At 39.2% G+C, this 6,058-nt stretch overlaps 1 pseudogene; it reads right to left on the bottom strand.

The window, feature by feature from the left end:
• Positions 1–235: 235 nt before the first annotated feature.
• Positions 236–536, bottom strand: LOC112181034 (annotated as a pseudogene).
• Between the last annotated feature and the right edge of the window lie 5,522 nt (positions 537–6,058).

Consider the following 6,058-nt stretch of genomic DNA (forward strand, 5'->3'; position numbering starts at 1 on the left):
ATTAGAACTCGTGCACCCTTTGGGATTATATGCCCACCAATTTCTATGTTTGTTTTTGCTTAATGGGGGAGTAGAAAGGAAACTGTTGGGTGAACCCAAAATGTTTCTTTAAATCCCCTGCCCATTCCATTGTAGCTGAACTTGTGTCTGTGCCAGCAGCAAATAGATCCTACATATTTTATGATTACTAATGTTTTATTAGATAAAAACTTGTTAAAAACTTAAACTTGATTTGGTAGGGTGCGCCAAACCTTGCAATAGTGCAACGCAAGGATGACACGTGTGAATCCTAATAGCAAGCTATTGTGGTGAATCCACCCCTTAAAAAAATTAATTTAATATCATGTGAACCATTGATCCACGTATCAGATATTTGGGATGTGGGATCCTAAAACCGACTCCTAACTACAAGGTATACCCACTGCTTTTGTCTCTATCTATTTATTTTGTGTTTCAACTCTTGTAAACTGCACATTCCTTTCGTCTTAAAGGATTTTTTTTACTCTTTATCTTAGCCAAAAGGCCGAGAAAGGTACATGCTTGCATATTTTTTTATTAACGAGGCACAAATTTGGAGAAAATGTATAACATTAACCTGCTTAATTTATGTGTCCTTCTCAGTTTATGACATTGATTTTTGTTCTTCCCAAAAGGTATCGGTTTGTGAACAAACTGCGACACTTAAATTTCTTGTAGACTAAGTATTGAAATCAAAGAAACTAAATGCACATAAAGTTTGCAACTGAACAATAATTATTTGAAGATTCTTAAAATTTTATTGAAAATAGTACAACATATTCAAATTCAATATTCCAACCGAATAAGATGCTTATCAAAAGAAACTGGAAGATCATGAAAAACTGGACAAGAAAAAGATAACAAATAAGTTTAACAGTATTCATTAGGATTAGCCAAGAGGTAGCTTTCAACAAGCTTGAAAAGGTGAGATGCCTTCTCTTTGCCAGCCTTGACATGCTCCTCTTTGATCTCCACGTCACCTTTGGTGTGGTAGTTGCTTGTGCTCTTGATGACGGACCCTCCATCGGAAGATGCCACCAATTTGGTCTCGTAAGAGATCTTCTCAATCTCGTCAGACAAGGCATCTCCTTCGACCAAACTGTAGCTGTAGACAAAGTTGACTTTGTCAATCCCATCGATCTTGTGGGTCACAGAGCCGAATTGGCTGCCTTCACGGCTTCACCGAAGGTGATCTTCTTTATGGTTCCTACACCTCCATCTCCTTCAATGAACACTATTCATTAGAATAGTCAAGAAGGAGATAGAGGTGTAGAAATAATTAATTTATAATACCATATTGGCTGTAGTAGACAAAAGAGAATGTGGTCGTGTTCTAGATGCATTTGAATTTTGATTTGAACTTTCAGTACGTACGTAGCTTCCTTCAGTGTTTTCACATACTAATTTCGCCAAGTTCACATATTAATTTCGCCAAGTCAACATTAGCTATCTTTGATATTCTTCTGTAGTACTTACTTACAACGTTTTCACATACTAATTTCGCCAAGTCAACATTAGCTATCTATGATATTCTTCTTTAGTAGTACTTACAATGTTTGACTTTGACTTGGCTACCTATGATATTCTTTTTTAGTACTTACAACGTTTTCACATACTACTCAACGTAATATGTAAAGTCAGACAGTTCAAGAGAGTGCTCATTTTTCACATAATAATAGAAGGCGGAAGAGTGGTTAGCTATCTGCTCAATGCATACTATAACTTCATTGCTTTATTTTATATGCCTCACACTGGACAGCCTCTGCTGTAAGCAAGGAATGTGGGACTCATGCCTATCATTGACTTATCTTTTTTTTTTTTTGAATTTAAAATAGAGGATTAGGCGATATTAGCACCTCATTAGCGGTAATTGCGTGGAGCGCCTACCCTCCCCAAAAAGGGGAAGGGACCACTACACTCGGAAACCCACCGCCCGTCCCTCTATTTTAGTTTATTGAATAATAATAAAAAATAAAGTGTACAAAAGGGGAGAGGGGGACATAAACCGTAACCCCCTCCCAAAAACAAAAAGAAGAACAACCCGAAACAAAATACGGGAACTGCTAAGGTCACCCAAAAATAAAAAATAAAAACCAACAGACAATAGACCTTTGGAAGCCAAACAACAACAATTGACTGGATCCAGTGCATCTGCGAAGGAGATCTCCATTACTAAGAAGCCTAGCAAGCCAAGCTACTTGTCAATTCCATGTCCCACTGATAATTAAGTCAAAAACTGAAGCGATGGTTGGGAAAACCATTTAAATCACGAGAATAGGCTGCAATTGCACAAGGAGGACATGAATCCCACATTATCCGCACCATAATTTGCTAAGCAATCAGCAACACTATTACCTTCCCGAAAAATATGTGAAACTTTTACATGCATAGCAGCAAGAGTAGCTCGACAATTAAACCAATCAGTAGTAAAACGCCATGCCACATCCACTGTAAATGATGAAAGAAAATGAATAACTAAAGTAGAATCACTTTCAATCCAAATCGAATGCCAACCTCTTTGTGAGGCCAGACTAATGGCATGAATGACTGCAAGCAGCTCAGCTTCCAAAGCAGTAGCGACACCAAGATTACTCGCAAAACAACCAAGAACCCGACCCAAATGATCTCTGAAAATGCCACCAAAACCTGCCAAACCAGGAGAGCCACGAGCTGCACCATCTGTGTTGATCTTGATTTGATGAATAGAGGGAACATGCCACATAACCTCAACAATTCTTGGAGCTTTAGAAGGTCTGCCACTAATACCAATCCGATGCAAAATACAAAGCTCAGTAACTGTATTCTTCATAGTACCCGTACTTAGAAAATTAATTTCATGGAGTTGCATCCGAATGGAATGAAATAACGAACTCGGCAAGAGAATTGAATCCTGAAAACGGATAGCATTCCTAGCATGCCAAATAGCATAAAAGCCAGCTCCAATCATTCCATACCATAACACAGTCAACTGGGAGCTAAAACCTTGACGTACCGGATAAGAAAAGAAAGAGAAAACATCATTGAAAATACTCTGGACCTGAAACAAATCCAAAAGACTCCCCCATATAGCAATTGCAAAAGAACAATGCAAGAAGAGGTGCTCTGCAGTCTCAACACTACAACGACAGAGGGAGTAGACTGATGACAAATGGTGACCACGACGTTGTCGAATATCATCAGTAAGTAACTTCCCATGTAAGTATTTCCATAAAATTACTGAGTTCCTAGGACGAAAACTAGAATGCCAAACAAAACGAGTCCACGGAACACAATGAAGATGTGTGCGCTTCAAATCATATGCAAGAGCAACCGTTAGCTTACCATCCTTTGCAGATTTCCAAACCAACCTATCCTCCATACCATCCTTATAGGGGAGAACAACCTTGACAATTTCGTCCCAAATAGGTGCACAGATGAATTGTAAATTAGTAGGACAAACCCAGCCACCATAGTCAATGAACTCTGAAAGATTTCGTTGAAGTGTTGTAGCTACTGTAGTTGGAATATTCAAACGATCAATGATAGAAGAACCCAGCCAATTATGATGCCAGAAGTCAAGCTTTGTATCAGAACCAATAATCCACTGCGAACCATTCAAAATATCATGAAAAAGAGGACGAAAACCAGGCTAGATGGAAGAACGCTTATAATAAGTACATGGTTGCCCCAATCTATTGAAAAAACGATGATGTAGAAATTTCGAAGCCATGGAAGAAGAGGTTAGCACATCCCAAAATTTCTTCAAGAGAAAGGCTTTATTAAGAACCGGGAAATTCTTAAGAGCAAGCCCTCCTTCATTAACAGGAGAACAACATTTCATCCATGCAACAGTAGAATAACCAATAGTAAGCACATTCCCTGTCCAAACAAAGTTCTTTACCCACCTTCGTAAATCTAACAACACTGACTGAGGCCAGGCATAAATAAAAAAAACTATGAGAGAGCATGCTGGTAATCACTGAATTAAGAAGAACTACCCAACCAGCCATAGAAAGAGAGCTTCCACGCCATTGCGAGAAACGACTCTTCACCTTATCAGCGAGCCCTTGAAAGTAAAGCCTCTTTGGGCGACCAGTGAAAATGGGAACGCCCAAATAAGTAAAGGGAAGCTTACCAATTGGAATGTCTAACCATTTGGAAATCAATGACCACCGACGAGTAGCTGATTTACCCAGAAATACCTGAGATTTTCCCTTATTTACCAAATGCCCCGAATTTAATCCATATTCATCAATAAAATTTAGCAAATTCGAGAGGCCTTTCTTATCACTCTTGCAAAAAATCATTATGTCATCAGCAAATAAGACATGACTAGGAGCTTTCATACCTCGCGGAGAAGAAATAGTCTGAAGCTTACCCGTTAAGACAAGATTAGCAATACCTCTACTAAGCACTTCCTCCGCTAGACAGAATAAAAGAGGAGATGGTGGGTCTCCCAGGCGAACCCCTTGACTACAACTGAAGAAACCCACCGGCGAGCCATTAAATAGAATAGAAAGCTTAGCTGAAGCAAGGATTCTGCCCACCCATTGAACGAATGTAACATGAAAGCCAAAAGCTATCAGAACCCGCTGTAAGAACTCCCAATTTAGAGTATCAAAAGCTTTGGCCACATCCAGTTTAATAGCAATATTTCCATCAACACAAGAGTTATCCATTAGGTTCACACACTCAGAAGTGAGAATAATGCAATCTGAAATTTGACGACCTTTAAGAAAGGCAAACTGATTTGGCAAAATGATGCAAGAAGCAATTGGAGAAAGCCTATTAGTAAGTATTTTTGTGATAATTTTAAAAATAAAATTGGCCATAGCAATTGGACGAAATTGAGTGATCACATCTGCTTCTGGAACTTTAGGAAGAAGAGCAACAAATCTGCAATTAAGATTAGGCAAAATATAACCAGATTCGAAGAAAGTGCGAACATCATTTACCACATCAGGACCAATAAAACTCCAACAAGCACAGTAAAAATGACCATTAAAACCATCAGGACCAGGTGCACTATCTGGATCCATAGAAAAAACAACTAGCTCAACCTCCTCAAAGGATGGAATTGCTGTAAGGCTACCATTTTCCTCCAGGGTAACTAAAGACGGAATGAGTTTTGAAACTAAACCTGTATCCGCTGAGCGCCCATCATTTGTAAATGCTTCAGTGAGGTGATCGACCACATGCTCACGCAAAATATTTACATCATCATGAAGCACAGAACCGATGCGTAAGCGAGAAAGAAAAGACCGAGCACGTCGAACCTTAGCAATCCTTTGATAATAACCAGTATTTCTGTCACCATCTCGCACCCATTTTTCACGTGCGTTGGTAGACCAGAATTGATCCTGAATGAGTAAAGCATGGGTCAAAGCATAATGAGCTTCCACCTCTTTTTTATAGCGATCTTCTGTGAACCCATTTGATGAGATGTCAAGTTGAATTTCCTCAAGGTTTGCACGAGCCAAGTCAGCAACAAGATTCACATTACCAAACGTATTATGATTCCAATCCTTGAGAATGGGCTTCAATAATTTCAATTTTTGTTGTAGAATATATTGAGGGCAGCCACAGTCCTTGAAAGAAGACCACGCTAACTTCACCATTTGAAGAAAAAGAGGATGCTGTAACCAAACCGATTGAAATCTAAAAGGAGAAGGGCCATGTGAAGCAAATTTTTCAAAGACCATAAGAAGTGGATTATGATCAGAAGAATGTTTAACAAGAGTAGAGCAGCTGGTAACCTGCCAAGAATCTAACCAAGGAAGTGAGCAAAAGCACCGATCCAATAACATTTCTATATGAGAAGCAACCCCTCTACCATTTGTCCAAGTAAAAGGATAACCCTTGATATCAATTTGCACCAACCCACAAGTGCTTGAAATTCATCGCAAGACACTCTATGAGGTAAGTTTCCCCCAGATTTTTCATGAGCTCCAAGAACAGCATTAAAATCACCCATTACTAGCAAAGGCCCAGAGAAACCTAAACAAATATGAGCTAGAGAAAGCCATAATGGTCTGCGTTCTGCCACTGTTGTTGCCGCATA

Source organism: Rosa chinensis, chromosome 7, assembly GCF_002994745.2.
Source record: "Rosa chinensis cultivar Old Blush chromosome 7, RchiOBHm-V2, whole genome shotgun sequence".
Lineage (NCBI taxonomy): Eukaryota > Viridiplantae > Streptophyta > Magnoliopsida > Rosales > Rosaceae > Rosa > Rosa chinensis.